At 42.4% G+C, this 23332-nt stretch overlaps 1 protein-coding gene across 1 annotated transcript in view; it reads left to right on the top strand.

Moving 5' to 3' along the window:
* The first annotated feature begins 14110 nt into the window (after nt 1-14110).
* Nucleotides 14111-23332, top strand: part of LOC146978922 (hippocalcin-like protein 1) — a 42939-nt gene continuing 33717 nt past the window's right edge. The window contains exon 1 of the mRNA XM_085791993.1: nt 14111-14360. The gene's annotated coding sequence lies outside the window, so the exon portion shown is untranslated. The remainder of the gene's footprint in view (nt 14361-23332) is intronic.

The raw sequence follows: 23332 nt of genomic DNA, 5'->3' as shown, positions 1-23332 counted from the left end.
GTGAGGTTCAGGGCAACACCGCGGCCATTGTGTCTCCTGAAAAGACAAATATCCAGTTACATGTCCAGCTCCATTCATTGATTTTCCACATGTCACGGAGCTTGGGTCAAATGAAGCGGTGGAAACTGCTCTGACAGGAGCCATTACTGTTGTTTTTTTTGTTTTTTTTACTGTTACCACCTGTCATGAAAGAAGGTAGTTAGTGCCAGGTAATTTAGTTGAATCATTTGAACCATAAAAAACTAAATGGGTCCAAGTTCCTCCAATGTTCTTTCTATGTATCACTCGTTGGCAGGAATATATGCATGAAGCCAAGCTGTTACCTAGACACGCAATTACATTGAAACGGTCCATAAACTGGATGCAGGTCCTTGAATGTATCATAGTTGTGTTTGTGTCCTGCGTAACTCTGCTTTATTGCTGACTGTGCAATGTACTGTGAGGTGAAAAAACAGACCCCAAGCACTTCAGCTCTGTAATAAAAGTTTCCTCTGATGGTGGTGCCTGCAGGACTAAAGATGTTCTGTAAACACTGAAGAACCTGGCAGTAAGTCACAGAACAGACGTTTGCAGATCTCCCTTGGACTCCAACCTGCAGCTTTGAGTGTTGATTTGTGGTGTGGAGGAAGTGTAAGAAATAGTACAGTTTAACACATTAGTCGCCCTCATTCTTCCTTTCATTAATTTAGCAGATATTGGCACAGTGAGCGGTGCGCAAATCATATTGTTTTCCAAAGCACATTATATTTATGTTGGCAAAAAAAAATGTATCAGAGGAACACAATGAAAATGTAATTTGGATGTTAGAGGGAGATCCAGGCTCAGTATGTTGCTCCACTATTGATGCCAACAACATTTCTCCAGTGGCTTTTGGAATACATACTTCACTACAAGTACTGCCAGATTAAGCTTTATTATTGACTTTCTATGTCTTTGTTTTTTTGTGTTTTTTAAATCTTGAATATATCTTAAATATATTTTGTAACAAAACAGTGAATGATTTGAGTTATTTCACTTCATTTCTTGCTCATTTAATGTATGCATCACACTCAACAGAGAGCTCCTTTTAAATGTCTTTCCCATTATTTCAGACATAACATATCATGCCAGTGTCTTCTAGCAGGAAATTACATTTTCAGATCTTTGTTTTTCGTTTTTTTTATTGTTTTTGCTGCATAGGATTAGTGAGGTCCAAAGGTCTGTGCTCCCAATTATTCCAGGCCCATTCCAACCTTGGCAAAATAACCATCATCACCCACTGTCACCACCACCATGACCCTGCTGTACAGCCTCAAAATAGAACAATGAATACCTTTCCAGATAAAATGAGACCCTACAGAATAATGAGGGAACATAAATAAATCCAACTGTCAAAGGTCAGCTCTGAATCCTGTTCCTCCATTTGGTAAAGAAAAATATGTGCACTCCTTAAAAACAATTTAAATTATAATGAAGAAAAGAGAGAGAAATGAGAAAGAAAATATGTCCGTCATGCATATTAAGACTGAATACATATAAAGTGTAATTCCCATTAATTCCACCCACACAACCTCATGAGATAACACCATCCACCCGTAGATGATTCTAATAAATAACTGTTCATGCTCAAACTTTGAAAGGTCACCTCCAAACAGAAACAGCCAGTGAAACCAGGAGGACGAGCGATAAAAAGTGAAGACAGACCAGAATGACATTTCCACTAAATCTACTTATTTAGTCATTAGATATTCCTGTCAGTCACATATTTCCCTGGGATCAATAACGCACATCAGTTCTGAAACCCTCCATGTACAGGCAGTCGAAACCTCCGTTTGTGATCTAGTCCCTTGCTGATCCTGAAATCCTCACTAAGATTTTATCCCCAGGTCAGTGTCTCACCTTGTGATCCCCCCGGCAGAGTTTTTAAAGCTATTCTGAGCAGTAGCAAGCTCGCGATAAAACATCAGCTAAAGAAAAACAACCTTAAAGACAGTTTGACACAGACGGTGTTTCCTCACTCAGCAGCAGCAGAAGAACAGTGAAGCACTGAGATCAGTAGATGTGGACATGGGACGGACTTCATGTCTGATACACTACCGTTCTCTCCTAATTTGAAATGCTTATGATTCTCAGTGGTGCTTGTAACTGGTGACTTTAAAAAAAAATCTAATTAACCTTTATAGATTTTCTCAAGATAAGCTGTTTGACCAGATAATTATTCTTTAATCATTGAAGTATTTTGGTGGCTTTTTAGGTATTAGGATAGTAGAGAGACAGAGATGGGGAAGGACACGCAGCAAAGGGCTGCCAGTGGAATCGAACCATGGCTGCTGTGTCGAGCATGACAGCCTCTGTATAATGGGCGCCTGCTGAACCCACTGAGCTATATTACACCACTATTCTTTAACCAAGCTATACTGTAAAACCAAATGTTTAGGATCTGATCACATATTTTAAACGTGTCGCCGTGTTTAGATTATAAACGCAAGAAAATGTTAATTCGCTCTAACACTTTTAAAACACTTTTACATGTTTATTGAGGAAAATGTGTTTAGGTTTTAAAGAGATAGTTTAACATTTTGGCAAATTGGCCCACTGCCATAATCCCTATAGTTTTAGCAGTAGGTTCGCTACCTTTAATTGTCGCTGCAAGATACTTTTAGAACGGCAGAGCAGAGCCGTGAGCTGCTCAGAGCTACGCTACAGAGGCTAATGGAATTTCTTGGTTTCCCTCATCAAACTCATCAAATACACAATCCAACAACTCCAAAACGCTCTGGTGGACAAGTTGCGACCAGCACATTCACCACACTATGAGATAATAACGGAACGTTACGAGGAGTTGTTTTAGTCCTAAATTCATGCAAAACTGCTGATGCGCGTTCCCATCGGGGGCAGTTTTCTGGCAAGCAGTCTCTGCATTTGCCTCGAAAACAACTGTCTCATAATGTTACATTATAATTTCATAGCGTGGTGAATGTGCAGGTCGCAACTTGTCCACCAGAGCGTTTTGGAGTTGTTGGATTGTGTATTTGATGAGTTTCATGAGGGAAACCAAGAATCCCCATTAGCCTCTGGAGCGTAACTCTGAGCAGCTCACGACTCTGCTCTGCCGTTCTAAAAATAGCTTGCACCGACAATTAAAGGTAACAAACCTACTCATAAAACTATAGGGATTATCATGGCAATGGGCCAATTTGCCTTTAAACATGTCCAAACAAGCATTTTACAATGCAGATGACCAAAATTATGTTATATTGTATACATTGATCTATTGATCTTATTGTAAAAATTGACTGAAAAGAAACACATGAACACCATGAGTGTGTTCCTCCTTTCTCCCTCTGCCACCCCCCTCCAAAAGCTGTAAACATACAGTACTATAGACCTGACATTTCCTGCTGTGAGCAGGTGGTGGTGATTGTTTCTTGACTGAAGCCTCGGCCATCATTGTGTTTATAAGACAAGAGGTCACGTCTTCTAAAACAAAGCTAGGTCTTGAGGGCAGATTAGAGGCCACGGTGTGTTGCCACCACATTTATGTCTCACCAATCTCTTTTTACTCTTGGTCTTTTATCTGTTTATGCTTGATTTCTTTAAATAGAACTCAGTTTTACTCCAGGCAGCTATGACCTTGTGTTTTCAGTCATTCCTTGGCATCAGTCATTTCATTCATGCTTCACTATCATCAGTTCACTCGCAGCTGTGTGGATCTCAGCTGACTAACATCCAGTTATATTCATATGATAATTATAACCTGACGCTTCTCACTATTACTCTGCTCCAGCACTCATGTCAGTGCTGTTTGCTGCTGCAGCTCCATGCCACCACCCCAACATCCTGCTCTGGCACAATTCAATAACATGCCATGTTTGTGTTTGTTAAGGTCAGTTTTCGCAGAGTCCTCAGCTGCTTGGCTGGGTTGTCAGTTCCTAGACGTTTGGTAAGATCACATCTCTCTCTATTTCTTTTTTTTTTTCATTTTTTAAATTTGTAGTCTGCAGCTCCAGTTGACACTATCTCAAGCTGCATCATTTGATTCAATTTATCAGATTCCCCAAGACCTGTAAACAGACTTTGATGTGCGATGAAAAATCCAGCTTCATATAATCCCTGCTATGAATTTGAAATTGAGATTCAAAAAGCAGTTTAACAATCAAAAAGAATGTTTTCTGTCTTCCAGATAGCATTTGTGCCATACACACATATTTAACATGACATTCATGTTATATTATGCATATATCATATCATATGTTATTATCACTTTATATGATAATCACAGATTATCAAACATCTTCTGTAAATGTGACAATATATGTCGCAATATGACATATCCATGACAATTGTAGGGTATATGTAGCCTATTTTCTATACTAAAAAGAGTATGACCTATATTATTAAATTCATCATATATCATTTATTGACATTGGAAACATACAACTTTTGGTAACACTTTATTTTAAGGGGTCCTTGTTCCTGTGTATCTACCTAATTAATTACAGTGTAATTACCTATGTAACCGTATGTAATAACATGTACTTACATTGTAAATACATAGTGTATTTTGGTGTACTTACAGGTCCTTGTTACACTTGTAATAAGAAATGCCAAAGTGGCCTCTCTCTGCACAAGCATTTCTTATTACAAGTGTAACGAGGACCTGTAAATACACCAAAATACACTATGTATTTACAATGTAAGTACATGTTATTACATACGGTTAGATAGGTAATTACACTGTAATTAATAAGGTAGATACACAGGAACAAGGACCCCTTAAAATAAAGTGTTACCAAACTTTTATATGCATATTTGTTAGTCTTACTACTTTCTCTTAATTTCTTTAGCTACTTTATATCATGAATAAATGTATTATGTTATATTCAAATTTCTACAATGCTTCACATATATTTTTTTATGTTTTTATTAGTTAGTAGATATATTCCTGAAATCTAACATAATTAATCAATGTAATAATTAGGCGTGGATAAGCAAGTCTGTCTGAACCTAATTATCCTCCAGAAGTATTTATGAAGTGCTCACACAAACACGTTGAGTCAACACTTTCAGGTTGGTGTGCTTGACATTTGACGCCGGTGCAATCGTCATAGCGACGCCACAGTTTCTCAGCTGGGACAAACAACACAGTCAGCTTTTGAGAAAGCTGTCAAAGCATTGTCTGTCATAATGGTGATTTGGCAACAAGGCTAAGCCAATGTGCTATGCTAGCTCCACATGAGTGGGGAAATGATTTCCACAAGCAGACACAACACGTTAACAGATTCACCAACTGACTCTGCCACCACCAGACTGGATTTCTCCAGTTTGTGTCCCAGTACATGACCAATCTGTGATCACAGAGAAGTGGGTGATTCCCCATCACAATTATCCAAATCTCCACCTGCCTTTTTTCTTTTGTGCACATTGATGTCTCTCTTGTTACTTAATTTACTTTGATTGCAGAGGATCACAGCATTGTTGCCATTCTGTGGCTTCCTGTATTTACAGGCCCGTGTGTGTCCCTCAGTGGTGAAGGAAACTGAGAAGAACTGAAAGCTGAAACACTCCCATCAATAAATTATGAAATAAACTGATTGTGTCTTCTATCAGGAGTGTGAGCCTTTGTCTAAATCGGCTCCTTGATGCGTTATCCTACTTCGACGAAGGTCAAACAGGTCTAATGACGCTCTCCTTCGGGGAGTCGAGCTCCGCACGCAGCGAGGAAAGACTTTCTAGAATACTGAAATGAAGGTCAGTTTTCTGGGCCGCCGTTTCCCACAGTGGCCATCCCGCCTGGGGAAGAGGAGATGGAGGATGCAACGCAACACGACCGCTGCACAGTTACGCAAGACCAGAGAAAGTGCAACAACAGCATTGAACCCTGGCTCAGAGGAGGGAAAGTGCCAACAGTACACAAAAACACAAAGCAGAGAGAGAGGGAGAAGAGAGGGAAGGAGAGGAGAGGAGAGGAGGAGGGGGTAATTCAATCACATCAGCGTCCTCGTTCACAGGACAGAGAGACAGAGAGCCAGAGTTATGAACAACTAATGAAATAAAAAAAAAGAAGCTGAGTCAGATATTTGTCCCCATCTTGCTCTGGGAGGGGGGGGACAAACAGAAAGGTGAGACAAGGAGAGGTATGAAGGTGTGGGCAGAGAAAAGAGCATGTAGGACCAAGGATGGACACAGGGACAGAAGAGTTCTACCACAGTGACTCCTCCGTTCCTTCAGGTCAAAGGGTCAGGAGTAAAAAGATGAGAGATAAACTCTCCCCGTCCACCCTAATCCCTCTGAGCTGAGGAGCTCATGCATGATCACACACACATACCGACTATCAGGCTTTAAACACACAACACTCCATGCCTCAAACTTCTCCCAATCATCCACACTTCCATGATCATCTCCCCCCTCCAGGTTTCTCCTTCATCTCCAGTCTGAGGCCTCTCTCCTCCTGCTCATGCAACAACACTGATGCTGGCCCAACTAACAACTGACACTTAGGATAAATGAGGAGCATAGGGGAGAGCGGGGTAAGTAGTGCCAATTTTTACTTAAATTGCCTTTAAAGCAAGGGGATTATAATAATGCCCCCAACTAATATATGTACATATAGTTTAGGATGTTGTGCATCCCTGGGAACAATCACTTTGAATCTTAAATCAACTGTTTCAGAAATATAGCTTTAGAAAAAAAAGTGGTTTCGTGGCACAACTTGCCCCTGGTGTGGGGTAAGTTGTGCCATTAGAGAGAATACACTGGGGTAAATTGTGCCATTGATAATTGAAGTAAAACAGATCATTTTAATCTCACAAATGATAATGCTATATAAAAGCAAGACATTCAATACAAAATTAAAGCCAGAAGCGGCGATGATCGGGCCCTCGCTTGTCCCCATGCAGTCGTGGAGGCCTGAGGCACGCTGGGGGCTGTGGCGCAAAGAAACGCCATGTTTCGTTCATCCACCAGGCTACGAGCACAACCAGACTGGGCAGGTGTGTTCAGGGGCGGTCCCTTAAGTTTCAAGCAAATCCGTGCCCACTGCCATGTTTCTCCTATACACAGACAGCACTGCCACTGGCACAACTTAACCCAGGCCCTCTGGCACAAATTACCCCGGGCCCAGCATTTTGAAAAAAAAAAAAGTATTTCCCAGCTGTTTTGAGCTGGCATCATGCTAACTGTATAGACTCATGGTGTAGCTTAATAAAGCACTAAAACATGTGTGAACTGTTTTCAAAGTTGTCTATAATTGTTCAAACATGGCAATCAAAAAACCTTGATCATAGAAATTTTACTTTGGAGGGCAAAAACTTGTTTTTTGAACATAAATGTGCTTTCCTCTTAAGCCATGTGTCTCCCTTCTTGATAGGATGAGTGAAATGGATGCCCCTTCAAATATTAGTCAATAATTCAATAATAATTCAAATATGTGGTCACATGACCAACTTCTTCTATGGTTTTCTAGATAACAGGGGTGGAACTACTTGCCCCATGGCACAAATTACCCCACTCTCCCCTACCTATGTTCCGCGGGTGTATGTAGCTGGTTCAGGGGTATCATCACTGAGTCCACTTCGGTGCGTCGGCCAGGCCACCACTTTCAGCCGAATCTCCGGAGACTCAATAAAGAGGAGGCCAGTGAATGGTTCCGATCCTGTTTATTTTCTCCTTACAAGCGATTGTTTTGTGGTTCCAAACATAACGAAAAGACAAATACATGAATAAATAATCATCAATAAATCAAACCACTTAGCTCAGATTCAGTAACATCAAGAAAATGGGCACTGACACAATTAAAGCTCTGAAAATATCTTGGCTAACCAGCACCTTCAGAGAAAACATATATGAACACAGTCATAAATCCCTCTTATAACTAACACAATACTCTACACAACAGCGCGCTGAATAACCAGCATGATAGCGATCGATATAAACACGGGTATATCGTGACAATTACTACACTTGCTCAGCATAACGGTCATAAACTGCTACAGCATGGCGAGCACTAAAGTCACATATCATATGGCCCAAACGTCCACCAATGCAGCAGCATACATCCAACGCTCCTACAACCTACCCAGACATACTTACATGCTTCATTCAGTAACAGTCGCCATAGCACGAACGGATGACCCAACGATTACTCCTCACTCCTCACTACCGTCTTCACTGGCCAAACAACTGCTGCACGAGTGCGGTCAATTACGATATAAACCCAGCAGGATTCCCTGATTCCCTGCTTACACATCAATCATCTAACAGCAATATACAGTAACTTTGGTGCCTTTTCTACACTGAGTCCTTCCCTGATTGGGGAACATAGGACCCGTTTTTCCCAAAAAGGGTCTTTTGTTCCCCAGTCGCAACTGGGGAACATTGGACTTTCTTCATTGCCTAAACCCAACCAATGGGACAATTCCACTTCTAACTCAAAGTCACAACTTCTCACTCAAAAATAGGCAAAAATCTGCAAAGTCACAACTCCACTTCCAGGTATGGAACCAAAAACTGCATGTTCCCTGGGTCCTTTTGGGGAAATGCAGGGAACATAGAGCCCTTTTTCTAAAAAAAAAAAAAGGCTTCTATGTTCCCCGGTCACATTCACAGCGGGGAACATAGGACCCTTTTTTAGAAAAGAGGTGGTGCAACCAGTCCTGCAACAGTTTTTGTTGTTGTTTTAGAACCACTGAATATGAAGAGTGTGAAATAAATGTGGCGGCATGCGTACCAGATCCTATTGAGAGTGAGGAGTCACGTGCCGATTTGGTCTAATCTGGGCGGGGTTTGAGCTTTTTACAGTCCGGTCGGCCATGATGGAAGGAGACGCTATCGGTTGCCAGGGGCAACGTCATCAGAACAGCACAGAGACGGACTAAATTCTAGCTCTTTTTTGCGCCAACAGATCAACAAATTACAAGAAAGAATAAGGAGAAAGTAAATCACTGGAGCAGTTTTTAACACAGCAGTGATTTCCAGGCATTGTAAAACAGTAAATTACGGAGTAGACGATTTTGTTTTGCCCATAGACTAGTAAGGCTTTTGCCACCGGAATCCTTCCATCATGGCGGAGAAGGGGGGTGGGGCTCTGAGCTGTGACGACAACTCCTCACTCTCAATAGGCTATGCCTATACCTTCTTCACCATGGTTACTGTAATAAGAGCTGTGGGTTGGTTGGGTTGTGCCTCTAAAATTCTTGGTTAGCTGCAGGAAAAGATTGTTCCTCCTCAACGGTAGACACATTGTGTTGTCATGGTTACTATGATAACAATGTGGTTATTGAACAGCCATGGATAAAAGAAACAACATGAACTGCTACTTTCACATCAGAATCAAACTCTATGTGATTTTCCTGTTGGGGACGTAATTTACATCACCTATTTACATCAAATACTATGACCAATAGATGTCACCTAGCAACAAAATGTAACTATTGTATAGCCTATGTGTGCAGCAACTGTGATATTCAAGGTTAATTAAAGATTGGTTATTGTTAATAAAACATGGTTCATTAATCACCCTACTTAAAACTTTGCTATACCGGCCAATGGATGATTATTCATGCATTTGCAAAGGTCAAAACAATATTTGAGTTGTTTTCCAATTAGTAACTTAGCATCTATGTATGTGCAACTTGTGAGTTTCGTTTCTTTTCCTGCTACTTATCATGGTGGTAGACAGAACTTCAGAGGCGACCAAAACAGAACTGTTTTGAGTGATACACAGAGAAAACACCTGTGTGTATGTGATATCATTCTACTGAGAGCAATCTCTCATATTTCTCAAAACAGGAAACACACTCCTACTGTAGGGTTTACTTTCCACATCTTCCTCAATTTTTTAGTAACTCCTCTTCCCCAAAAAGGAACACTTAAAGGAGCTCTGTTCTCTGACAGCCAGTAGGCCTATGTTTACATGACACCTGAAAATAAGGAATTATGGCCTTAATCTGTCTATAACTTAACAACTAAATGGCATGTAAATGCCTTAGTCCGACTAAGATTGGACTTTCACCAGATCCAACTAAAACGCCCAGATAATGCAATTGGAAACCAATTTGCTTCTGAGTAGGCTATACGCGTCAATCAGACTGGAACTGGACAATGCATGTGTAGTCAGAAGACACAAGTGTAGACTAGAGCAATGGTTCTCAAACATTTTTTTTAGATCAAGGACCCCCCTAAACTGACACAAATTATACCACAACCCCAACCCCCCCCTCCCCGGTGTTTTGAAACAAACACCAGAAATTTTTGTTCTGAGAGTGAATAAGGTTATGTTTTTTAGTCAGTGTAAGTTCAAAATAGGGCCATGAAATTCTGAAAAAAAGAGTAGTTTTTCTGGTACAATTTCGAGAGAAAGTTGGGGACCCCCTTTAACCCTCTTAGGGACCCTGGTGGTCCCCGGACCCCACTTTGAGAACCACTGGACTAGAGCATTAGAAAAAATAAAAAGGCCTGGCCTGATGCGTCAGTGCCGATTCAGTCCATTTAACAACAAACGACACACAATAACAAGAAGAAGGGTTTTTATAAACAACATAAAATAAAATAAAAGTTTGCCGTTACCTTGGAGCCGCAGGGCCAGCTTGCTGCTTCTCAGGTGTTTTACGATCCTGGTGTATAGCTCCAACAATCCCGCGTTGGTCCAGGTTTATGGTCCACAGGACGAGGGTGACGGTCCACACGACCCGACCGCAGACCTGGTTCCACAGCCAGAGAGAGGCTCGGTGCTGGGGAGATGAGAAGAGAAACAGAGAGTCGGACACTGACGCTCCTGCTCCGGTAAAGTCAGCCGCCATTTTCAAAAAAAGGGTTTACATTTTTGAGGGGTCGCCATTGGCTGAAGCTGGAGGCGTGACGAGAGCGTCAATTAACGGCGGAAGAAAGGTTTATTTATTTATTTATTTATTTATTTAATCTATCCTTTTCTTCCATCTTCAGTGAACTAGCCTACATTATGTGTGTGGTAATTTTAATTCCACCCCTGTCATTGTGCAGTTTTTTTTTTCATTCTGCATCCCTGCTGTGATTCCTTCGCCTCTCCCTCATTTATATGCCAGTGCATGATACCTTGGCAATAACATGATCTATAAATTATTCTGTTTAATCAAAGGTATAACTTTCAAACTCTGATGTTCATCGGCCTCCTCCCTGTGTTAACAATGGCTCTATTCACCCACTCTTATAAAGAAGAGTGTCTGTGATGTTCTCTTGTTCACATATTGAAATACTGAGGGGAGTCATCACAGCAGAGGTGAATGTGGTGAGGAGAGAGCACACACACACACACACACACACACACACACACACACACACACACACACAGACTGGCCACGTCAACAGGATACGTCTTTGACTAAATGACTAAGAGGTGATTAGACTTGATCATCAGATGCTACAGTGGGTAATTAAGAAGTTGATCATCCTTGAAAAAGCTCTGCCTCACATACCTCTCTGAAATACACGACGGCACAGATTGTCTGAGGAAATGGTTGTTGCTCCGAGCGCCTGTGTGTGCTCCCTTTAGGTATGTGTCATTTCTGATTTTCCTGTTGGGGTAGTTGTGGTTACGCAGGCCAGCTGTCCTTTCAATGAGCAGCCAAACTAAGTCTGGAGAGACCACCGACCGTGAGTCATCTCCAACCTTTGGAGTTAATAAAAAAAAAAGCTTTCCCACAGCTCTCTCAAGTCCTGTGAGGTGTGACAAAGTGTACGGCTGATGTCTGGCTCAGATGGCAAACCTAGGAGTGTGTGTGTGTGTGTGTGTGTGTGTGTGTCAGGGATCATGGTGCCCCCACATCCACTCTGATAACACTGAGTGCGTCACATCGGAAGCCCCTTTTTCTAACGTATGTTTGTGCCCCATATGTGAAAAACAGTGAGGTGGAAGTGTAAAAGTAAAGAGCAGTTAAAGTCTGTTTCAATACACCCGCTTCAAGTGCATCTTTAATTTGTTCATAAAACACAGGAGACTATGTAAATATCAGTGAAGAGGAGAGGAGATCTTCCCAACCTTCACACATGCAATCAATGTAAATGTCACATTTACATCACATCTTTTATGAACATTCAAAGATTATTCCCTGTCTCTCCACATGAAACATCAAGTTGAGGGAATGCAATAATTCCAGGGCATTTAGGCCAAGTTTGAATCAAAAATACCATGCGTCGATAAAAAAATGAAGAAAGTGCTACTATTACAATCAAATAATACAAATTGATAACAATGATTTAGCCCTGTGATAGACTGGCGACCTGTCCAGGGTGTAGGCTACCTGCTGATCTGAGTGGGTGGTCAGGCTCATAAGGAGAGATAAGGAGACTTCTACTGACTAATGTGTCAACAATATAAAACAAGAATTTGGAAATGGGCTTTAGCCATTGTTCAGATTTCGGTTCTGGAAATGTTTGCAAATTAGCGCGTATTTCATTAGATATTGCCTCATTTACATAATTTAAACACAAAATTTGACAAAACTTGTAATACAAAAAATATTTGGTCTGTAAGTGATAAACTTGGTAAGTTTCATGGTGATATCTGTTAGTTAAAAATAGTACCCTGTAGTGTCTCCCCTTCAGAGTCAAAACACAAGTCCAACCCCTAAAACATAATATAAAGAGGAATGTGACTGTGATGTGTTACATCGATGTTGCATGTAATCCTCTACATTTTTACTTACAAACTAGTAGCATTGAATACAATTTGACATCTGGAATGCATCATCCTGTCAATATAAATCACCAGTGTGATGTATATTCACACTCACATGTAAAATTACATGGAATGCCTTCTTGATAATTACCGCAACCTTGTGTTTAACCTCACAATGCTATGAACTATGGGTATTCTCCTCAGGCAAAGTCTGCAGAAATACAGAACCTGTGTGCTTTTACAGTGCAGCAGCCCTAAGCACTATGCCTCAGAGTCTGTGAGTGTGAGGGTGGACTGTGGGAGTGGACCAGAGTCTCTGAACACCTCTGCCCTGCAGGGGGGTTTCACTGACCTACAATCAGGTTTATGTGTGAATAAATGGCCACATACTGTAGAAAAGCTACATGTATGGACCTGTAAGGACAACAGCAATGCTCTCTGTGCCAGTGTATGTCACATGACCCCGATGGATGCTGCAGTACCAAGTGTAGCCACCACTACAATCCCCTCAAAACCCATTTCATTTCAACCTATGGTTTCCATCATTTGCCGCTGGACTGGCCCCTCTTTAATTGAATCATGCTGTCTCATTTCAGCCTCTTCTTCTTCAGTGGGTTGATGGCAGTCTCTGAACACCATTAAACTATTGTCTGGATGCTCTCAGCTCCTAATGTTCACTGGACAGCAGAGGAGAGAATTGCACATTCAACCGGGGAATTGAACCTGAGTGGAACTTGACTAATGACTGTTTCTGTTCATTTCTGTTACATTGCTACAACCAGAAGGAGGAAGCTGCAGCGATTAAAAATGCATGACTGTACCATAAGAACAGCAGGCTATTTCCCCTCAATATGGGAACATTACATTGATTTATTTTGGGTTATTATTTCATTTGAATGTGTAGCCAAAAGGGTGCTTGTTTGTAACCCCCTGAGCACTCCTCATCTTCACTCACTGATAACAGGAATGTTACATTATTACACACGCCATCATTTTATGTTGTGACACACACTCTCTCTCACACACATCTATCAGTCTCACTGGGGGAGAGAGAGAGAGGAGGGAGAGACGGAAAGTAGGAGGAGGGCTGTGCGCAATGTCGGTGCCAATAGGCGCAGCGCTATCTAATTAAACCCCTACCACGTAATCCCGGCGACACCATCCCCCCATTTAAATCCACTCCACCGGCACACATCCACTTTAACACACTATCCTCCGCTGCTATCCCGTCCCGGCCCCTGGAGGAGAGGAAACAGCCAGAACCAGCTCCAGCTCCAGCTCCAGCTCCAGCACCGCAGCACCATCACTGCTGCCTCTCGCCCTGCACAGTAACATGGTTTGCAGGGCTCCGCTGCTGTAGCCAAAGGGCCACTTCAGTCAGTCAGTCAGTCAGTTAGTGTGTGTGGATGTGTGGATGTGTGTGAGTGTGCAGTAGCCTAAGAAGCAAAAAGAAACAGCAGGGCAAAAGCCAGACCAGAGCTCTCGAGTCTCGAGCGGTCCGAGCATCACTTAATTCGTCCGGGACATCCAGGAAGAGAGGGAGGGGGGGAGAAGCGTCCAGAGCGAGCCCAGCGGTCCCTGCATCTCTCCCCGGCTGTCCTGCAGCAGCACCAGCCTCCCGCTGAACCGGAGCAGGGATAACTCCCGTCCGCCAGCCCCCCGACCTCCTCCTCCTCCTCCTCCTCCTCCTCCATCCCCAGCTGCACCGACACTGCCTCGGCTTTATCGGGTAAGGAGAAGGGGTGGACATTCACATTCACACACACAGACACACACATCGCAGATAGCCTAACCAGTCTGAAATACTACTCCAATGTCTACTGTAATGCCACCGCTACCGATTATTATTATTTCAGTTTCTGGAGACGCGACCCGGGAGGTTTTGTTTACCCACAGAAACGGTGCGAATTCCGGCTGTGCGGTGACAATAAACCGCCGAGTAGCCTCTAGCACAAGCAAGAGTGTGTGAGCTGAAAACATTCCCGTGTACCCCCTGCTGCAGTTTGCCTCGTTGCACTAAGACAAGACGCTTTCTATTTTCTTTTTCGTGCAATCTCTCGGGGATGAGTGTTTCCATCGAGCATCTCGGTGACATTTTAAAGACAGAAAAAGCCTTATTTTTTGTACAGCCAATGGGTGAACGGCTGATAGCAGCACCCGGCCTGCCATTTTTTTTTATGAATGATCTCAACGCGGGACAAGAAGAGAGGATGGGGTGGATGCGCATGGTCGTGCACCGTGCAGGTGTCATCCTCAGCATCACAGCCACAAGGTGCATTCAAGAAAAATAAGGAGGGAAAAAAGAAAGATGTTACTGAATGCCTCGTTTCATTTCCAGATGATGATTATTTCCCACGGAGGCTGTGAGCCTGCAGAGCGTGTGGAATGAATTACACTGACAGAGTCACAGCACTTTACACTGTTTTGTCACATGGCTGTAGAAACTGACTGGTTGTTGAATTATACAGAGTAGAGGGTTCACCTACAGAACAGCAGGTGTGTGATATGAATGAATGATCCAAGGCCACCAGCCAGACTTCAAATTACACTATATTACATTATCTTTTAAAGGTGAATTCATGCAAAACCGCTGATGTGCGTTCCTGTTGGTAGCAGTTCTTCGGCAAGCAGTCTCTGCATTTGCCTCGAAAACAACTCTGTCTCTTAATGTTCTGTTATTATCTCATAGTGTGGTGAATGTGCAGGTCACAACTTGTCCACCAGAGCGTTTTAGAGTTGTTGGATTGTGTATTTGATGAGTTTGATGAGGGAAACCAAGAAATCCCATTAGCCTCTGTAGTGTAGCTCTGATCAGGTCGTGGCTCTGCTCCGTCGTTCTAAAAATAGCTTGCACCGACAATTAGAGGTAACAAACCTATACTCCTAAGACTATAGGGATTATGACAATGGGCCAATTTGCCAAAAATGTTAAAATATCCCTTTAACAAATTAGTAAATAACAGCTTTCCTAACTAACCTGTGTTATAGTTAGCTCCACCTCCTTTGATCCCTGTCATATCTACACTTCATTACATACAAAACAGGTTATTTATCATTTCATCCACACAGATGACTGCTGACTGTTAGTAGGGTGGTAAAGAGACCACATAAATAAAACAAGAGACAGAGGCTCAGTGGTCCTCAGGGTGCAACATGCCACCTTTAATTATCCTCCATCACTAAGGTGTGCAGGACCTCTGCTCCGCTTTTTTCTTTTTCGAGACAACAAGCGACCAATCCCAGCTCCTGCCTTATACCTACCTCACGCTGAAACATTTATGTTCCGGTCTTCTTTTTTTTCTAAATGCCACCAAGCTGTTGCACGCCTCCTTTCAGGCACAGAGAAGAGGAATAAGAAATTTGTGCAGAGGGTTCCACGGCTGTCACCCTGACGCACAGGGGAACATTCAGAAGAGTCACATGAGCGGCTGTCGCAACGGGCCAGAGGGCGCCTACATGTGGTCACTCTCCGGCGGCTAATAATGAAAAGAATGATGAGAGAGCTGATAATGTGGCTGTTGTTGTTGGGTCCTCACCTCAGGTTAATAGGAATGTAGTGTGCAGCGGTGGCGTGACCCCGGCAAATTGATCTGCATTTATTGAGGTGTGTGTGTGTGTGTGTGTTTGGGTCGTGTCCTATATGCTCAGTTTGCTCGGGTTGCAGAATCCTGCTGCTGGTGTTGTGGTGGGGTCGAGGCAGTATTTATTTAGCCTGCATGTGCTAAAGCTAGTCTGGTTGTTACATAAGAAGATAAATGTGTGCCGGAGCACTACTCCCTCAGTCACTCAGGCTCATAAACAGACCCGCCTGCGTACGCACTACGCACACACTCACAACTTGTATGAGCGGAGGTTTTAACCCTGAAGCGATAAGCACCCTTCCAACGATAGATATCGCAGTCAAGGTGTGCGTGTGTGTGTCAGTGTGTGGCAGGTGCGACGAAAGAGTGAAAGTGGCTTCATTATCATCACTTACTCTCTTCACTCTCCTCTCTTCTATATGCAGTGTGTTTCCTCTCTATGTTCTTACACTGCAGGCTCCCACAGGAACAATGCAGTGTTGCTCACATAGATGACCTTCATGTGAGAAATTCCTGACAAGATGCCCCGGCTGCATGTATGCACGGAATACATAAGTACACAACCTCAAAGGCACTTTGAATTAAGCTTCTTTTTTTATGTTCATGTCATGTGAGCATGGGTCTGCAGTGGATCATGGGATACAAACACTAGAGCTTTGCTTTTGTACCAGAGAAACAAGTACAATCTTTCTCTCTGTCTGATACTGAGAGGCCTCCAGGCCTGGGGTTGGGTCAACCCTCCCCTTCCCCCCCTTCCTCGCAGAATACTGATGTTTTTACATCTTCTGGCAGCATGATGGATGTGGAGGGCCAGTGGTATTTTCTCAAAGGACAACTGTAAAGGCTTTAGGGAGAAAAGGCCATAATCACTGAGAGAGACTGAGTGTAAAATGTCTCTGCGGTCTGGTGGTAGAACACAGTAATGGGGAGGAAATGGTTCTGTTTATCTTTTATGAGAGTTATGTTGCAATTTTGTCTGAAGCACTTTGTTGTTAATAGCTGCTTTTCCATGAAACATTATCACAATGGTAGTGATTCTAATGGTATAGCCATTGGTACAATAAGCCACCAGGAAATAGACGGCCCCATCTCAAATGACTTGTGACCTTCTGTGTTTGTAGGAAACAGTTGTTTCCTGGTGGTGTGACGCTGTTACAGCTGCTGCTGTTGTTATGGTGCTTGATGTTATGTCATATTTGGACGCAGATATGTGACATCATCTTGTCCCAAATGAGCCACGCCCACTAGCCAGAAGGAAGTCAAGTCAAGTCAAATTTATTTATATAGCACATTTCATACGACAAGCGTAAACTCAATGTGCTTCAAAAAGTTAAAACAAAGATACAGTGTATAACATAAAATGGCATATAGGATAAGAAATATTATAAAAAACATTTAGGACATTATAAAATCACACAAGAATGTATTATTATCATCATTTAAAAAGGGAGATAATAATAATAAAACATTCTTAAAGCAAACAAGACAAAAATAAAACACACTCTTTAAACATGACAAAAACTTGTGAAAAATATATGTTTTTAGTTTGCTTTTAAAAGAATGCACTGTTGTAGCAGACCGTAGCTCCTGTGGAAGAGAATTCCAGAGAGTAGGAAGGAAGAGAGGGACAAGAATTTGACATTTTTGTGTTCATGAAGGACTGAAATCAGATTCAGAAAACAGACTTTGAGGGTTTTTTAGCCAAAGAACCTAAACTTGAATGATAGGCAGAAGGTGGCAGATGAGAGATAGCTTTTTAGATATGCTTATATTGGTTGTTTTGGAGGACAACAAACACAAAAATTTTGTTATTTCAGTGTGGAGACTTTTTGCAGGACAAGCAGATAATGAGGCCTGTCTTGTTGATGTCCTCACTTCACTGCTGCCAGAGTGTGTATTTGTATTATGCTCAGGCAGCCTGCCCCAGTAAATCAACAGCCACCTGCATAAATGTTAGTTATATTTATCCCGAGCATCATGAGGAATTACACCGATGTTTGGAGCTGACATTTCTGACTAATGGTGTTTTTGAAAACCTGAGAAGGCCTTCAGGGGCCGCCCATGTGATCTGATTTGTGCTCTCATAAAGTTTGGGGGACTCAGCAGAGACACGGGACATTTTGAGAAAGAACAATGTCCACTGCATGGACTAGAGGCCAAACAGAGACAGAGATAACCCTGAGCTCCAAATATACCTACAATTCCCATGATGCAACTCCATAGCATCGCTCGTTAGACTTTCCCTGACTCATGGCTTATGAACACACACTTCCAGTTTGTAGCACAGGCTTACTGTAAAAAAAAAAAAAAAAATCCTAAGCATGAGCTAAAAATAACCCTGATGACATCCTTATGACATCATCGGGGATGTTTGAAAATTTCCATCCATTACACAACTGTTTTCACTGACTCCTGACAAGTAAGCTGGTCTCTATGAGAGTGTATTTCTGTGAAGGGCAGAGTGGTGTTTCCTGGTGAGCCTCCTCTCTCTGTGGCTGTGTTTTCATATGTAGGGGAGCAGGGCGAGTATGATGTGCCCTGCGTGGATTGACACAAGGTCTGTGTTTCCCATGCGCGCCGTCGGCCCCATAATCTGCCCTGATCCTAGCGGGGAGGGGTGTCTCCTGCCCGTCGGACATGCAGTCTGATAATGGTCCGTGATAAGGCTGAGAGAGCAGCAGCTGCTCTGCTGGAGGTGGACCGGCTGCAAGCAAAACACACTGCAGCCCTGAAAAACCAAAAGATCTTTTTTTTTTTTTAACCCAATCAGTTCCAGATAACGCTCAGCGTAGCCTGGAGCTCATTCATGAGGGGGATCTTCAGTGTTTGGACGAACCAGGGAATAGTGCTTGTTAGTAGTTGGACTGGAGTTACCTGCTCTTATCCCATTTACGACCTGAGGCGCCTTCAAAAACCTGAATATTGTTGGAAAACAACCTCCTTATCTGGAAAACTTGACGATCAATAAAAGCTTTACACAGACTCTGAAGCATAGACACATGAAATAAAAAAAAACTGTTAGGCTGCTTAAAGCCTTGACTTTTATTGTAAATCACTGCCTTTGCCTTTGAAACTGGAGATGGAAACCACGTTAGATAAGACTTTATTCTTCCTTCAATGGGGAAATTTACAAAATGTTACTATTCTTTTTAAAAAAAGGAAAAATAAATGTATTTGGGGGCTTTTAGACCTTTAATTGATAGGACAGCTAGAGAGACAGAGAGGGGGGATGACATGCAGCAAAGGTTGATTTTCATCAACTTCAACTTCAAAGAACTTTATTTTTCTGTTAGCAACTTCAGTCGTGAAGAAAACAGGATAAATAAACAAGATACATACATATCGATAAATACAAATGTTATAATTTAAAAATATTTTAAAAAATGTTAAATGTTTCATGTTGACGGACATAGGGTAAAAGCAAACATTAACAATACAAAGCCAATGTTTAAGATCTCCAATGTGTTTTATTTAATATTTCTATGCTCCAGAGGCTGAGAGATCAAGTTTTTAGTGACAGTGTTGCATCCTTGCTCGTCCTCCACAGCGTCTCATCCTGAGTCTTGGCTGAGCAGCTCAGCAGGTTGAAGTGTCCAAATCTTGTAGGTTATCGTTGCTGTTTTCATCCAGGAAACTGCTGTAACCTCCTTCAGTATCAGGCCATCAACCATTGACCAATAAAAAAGAAACACAATACATTTCCCATGATGGGTTTTTGTCTCCCTGGTGCACATCTTCAGTCAGCTTGAAAACAACCCAGTCCATACATTAGGCATGTGTATCTCTCTGAGTATTAAATGAAGAAACATGCGTATGCTGTATCCGGTCTTAATTGGTTAGAGGAGCATGAACAAATCGGATGTGAAGTTTAAACAGCACCAGCGTTTATTGTAGGGAGTTATAGCTGCTCTGTCTCCACTGAATCCAATCAAAAGATACTGGTCTGGAATAATATGACAGAGCTGCCGTTTGATTCCTCCTCTTGTCCTCTAATAACTATAAAAACAGAATTAAGTAGGAACAGGAAAGCATCAGAAAGGAGCAGTGGATTAAAACAAAAGAATAAAAAAGGGATAGAAGAGAGCAAGAAACTGATTAAGTTCAGAGAGGAGAGTTTTGATGAATGACAGAAAACCAGCTCCTCTCCTCTCCCCTCCCCTCCTCTCCTCTCCTCTCCCCTCCCCTCCCCTCCTCCTCTCCTCTCCTCTCCTCTCCTCTCCTCTCCTCTCCTCTCCTCTCCTCTCTCCTCTCCTCTCCTCTCCTCTCCTCTCCTCTCCTCCTCTCCTCTCCTCTCCTCTCCTCTCCTCTCCTCTCCTCTCTCCTTCCTCATCTCTCCTCCCTCCTCTCTCCTCTCCTCTCTCCTCCTCTCTCTTCTCTCCCCTCTCCTCTCCTCTCTCCTCCCTCCTCTCCTCTCCTCTCCTCTCCTCTCCTCTCCTCTCCTCTCCTCTCCTCTCCTCTCCTCTCCTCTCCTCTCCTCTCCTCTCCTCTCCTCTCCTCTCCTCTCCTCTCCTCTCCCCTCCCCTCTCCTCTCCTCTCCTCTCCTTCTCCTTCTCCTCACCATTAGCAGACTGAAAGGGCAGCCAATTACTCCCAGAGCTCGGCATGTGGTTTGGCTAATGAAGTCAAGGGGGAGAAAAAGTGTATATGTATGTGTGTGTGTGTGTGTGTGTGTGTGTGTGTGTGTGTGTGTGTATATATGCAGCCAAGCTCTCGACTGATAAGGCGTGGTGGTGGAGAACACACATTTGCTGCACACTTGGCCAGTACCTGTAGATCATATCTCAACAGCAGCCTCTTCCTCTGCTGCCATCTATCACTCCCTCCCACAGCAGCCCCTCTTTTTCTCTCTCTTTCGTTCTCTTCTTGACATGATTATTTCTCTCCCACTCAGTCATCACATCTCATTTTGTCCCCGCTCAAGTTACCTTTCATCTTCTTTCAATGCATATTTTTTTGTGTAGTTCATCCTGTATCTCTCAGCCTATTTTTAAAAGGCTCCCTGAGAAATAAACGAGTGCTTTAATTAGTCCCTTTACTCTAAGAAGCTGTACAGTAGCACAACAGTTCCTGTGGCTCTCCTCTCTCTCTTCTCTATTTTCTCTTTTCTCTCCCCCTTCCTCTCCTTCCTCCTCTCTCCTCTCTCCTTTCTCTCCTTTCTCTCCTCTCCCTCTCTTGGTTTAGGTACCTTGCTCCCCTCCACGAGCAGAACGTGAGACATTTTATGGAAGAATAACCAGCAGCTGTGTCTCCACCTCAGCCACATAAATATAAACAGAGTGGTGGATATTGTGTTTTTTTTGTTTTGTTTTGTTTTGTTTTATATGTCAGAGCTGAACTGCCACAGTGAGAAGAGTGAGTTACAAAATGTTCCAGGTGAAAAATTATAACTTGTTTCATACTGTGACAGCATCAATTAAGCTCAGTGCCACCCCACACCGTCCAACCCCACTCTCCTCTCAGCAGCCTCTTACAGGGAGGGGGGGGGCTTTGTGGGCAATAACAGAGAGGGCCAATCAGAAATAGAAAAATCGATCTGGCGCCGGCTGGCTTGGATGCATTTACAAGCAGCCGTAATGACTGCAGCCTCATTTCTCCGGCTGCTGGCGCAATCAGGCAGCAACCTCTTTACTGTGGAGCTGGGAGCAGAAAAGAGCAGCGTTATTATTCTGTGGAGGCTGGTTCAATTAGCAGGGCGCAGCGTGATGCTCTTATAGTATGAACTGCTGTATTAATTAGATTATACATTTCCTCTCATTTGACAGTTTGTTTGTTTGTGGAGATGCTTTTATTATGAGCAGTGACTACGACTTTCACCGCTGTTCTAATCATTCATATACTGACTGATTGGATCAGGCCGTCACACTACTGAGCGCTTGTGTTTATGAATTAGAGTTAAAGCTGCAGTTTCCTACCTCTTGATTTGAGTCAGTCATGGAGGGTGTCATGTCTGACTGACAGGGCTGAGCGCTGCTGCTTTTAATGAGCACTTAGGACTCATATCTTGGCACCGGTGCCACAATAACCTAATGCTCCATTAAAGGTCCTGCAATAAAATGCTGCTTAAAGTTGCCCTGTGGATTTTCCTTGTAAACAAAGTTATATTTACCTTTCGCATTTCTGACCAAACAGCACTGTATGTATCCTTTACCGAACATATTTATATTCTTTTCTCCTCATAAAACATTGTAAGGCATTTTTTTAAAGAATATTTGTACCTGCACTGATTATGTCCATGTCCATAACACCAACATAAAAGTAAAGAAAAGTCCAATGTAGACGTTTCAAGCACCACCGGCCCTTCCTCAGATGTTAGACTACTAGAGAATGAATGGGTACTGTAGAGAGGCCATTTTTAAAGAACAGTCTCATGATCATGTGATCTCACACACCAGTGGTGCATTTATACCAATCAGTAGTAGAAAAAATAAATTAGTAAACATGAGTGTAAACTCATTCTAATAAGATTGCATGTTCTCATATAGGGTATCGGGACATACAGGCCGTCACGTCACAGAAAACTCATTAGAGGTGCCTCTCTTTTAAACAAAAATAATACAAAACAGTATAGAGAACAATACTCATAAGGGATATTACACACACGAGATCTTCAGGCAGAGGAAGACAGTATTGACTTGTGACCACTCTCATTGAAGGAAGACAATTACTATAGCTAGTTATGAAATAAATCTCAATAGACACATTGTTATAATAGACATCGCACAGATCGCTAGAGCAACAACAACACAAACACAGGAAAGATAACCTTCAGAATGACTGTCCATAACACCCTCATCTTCTTACATTTCCTGAACATTGTTTGCTAAACAATATGAAACATGAATGTGTGCTGCATCACCTCATATACATTTGTATGTGTCATGTAGCAAGTCATTTTTCATCATTGATTAATTGATTGATTAGTCTCCGAAGCACAGAAACAATTCAAGTTTCCAAAGCTCAAGGTGATGACTTCAGATGTATTGCTTTGTCAGGTGTCCAATTTAATATAAAAGGGAGAAAAGAAGAGATCTGGGTATTTCTTGAAAAATTACTCAAAGTTATTTATTGATTAGCAAAATAGTTGATCAGCTAATCTTCAAAGCTTCTTTCTGGCCCTTTT

Source organism: Trachurus japonicus, chromosome 11, assembly GCF_045865225.1.
Source record: "Trachurus japonicus isolate A0001 chromosome 11, Traja_1.0".
In the NCBI taxonomy this organism is placed as follows: Eukaryota; Metazoa; Chordata; class Actinopteri; order Carangiformes; family Carangidae; genus Trachurus; species Trachurus japonicus.
The sequence above is the reverse complement of the archived record's forward strand: the minus strand, read 5'-3'. Positions and strand labels throughout refer to the sequence as shown.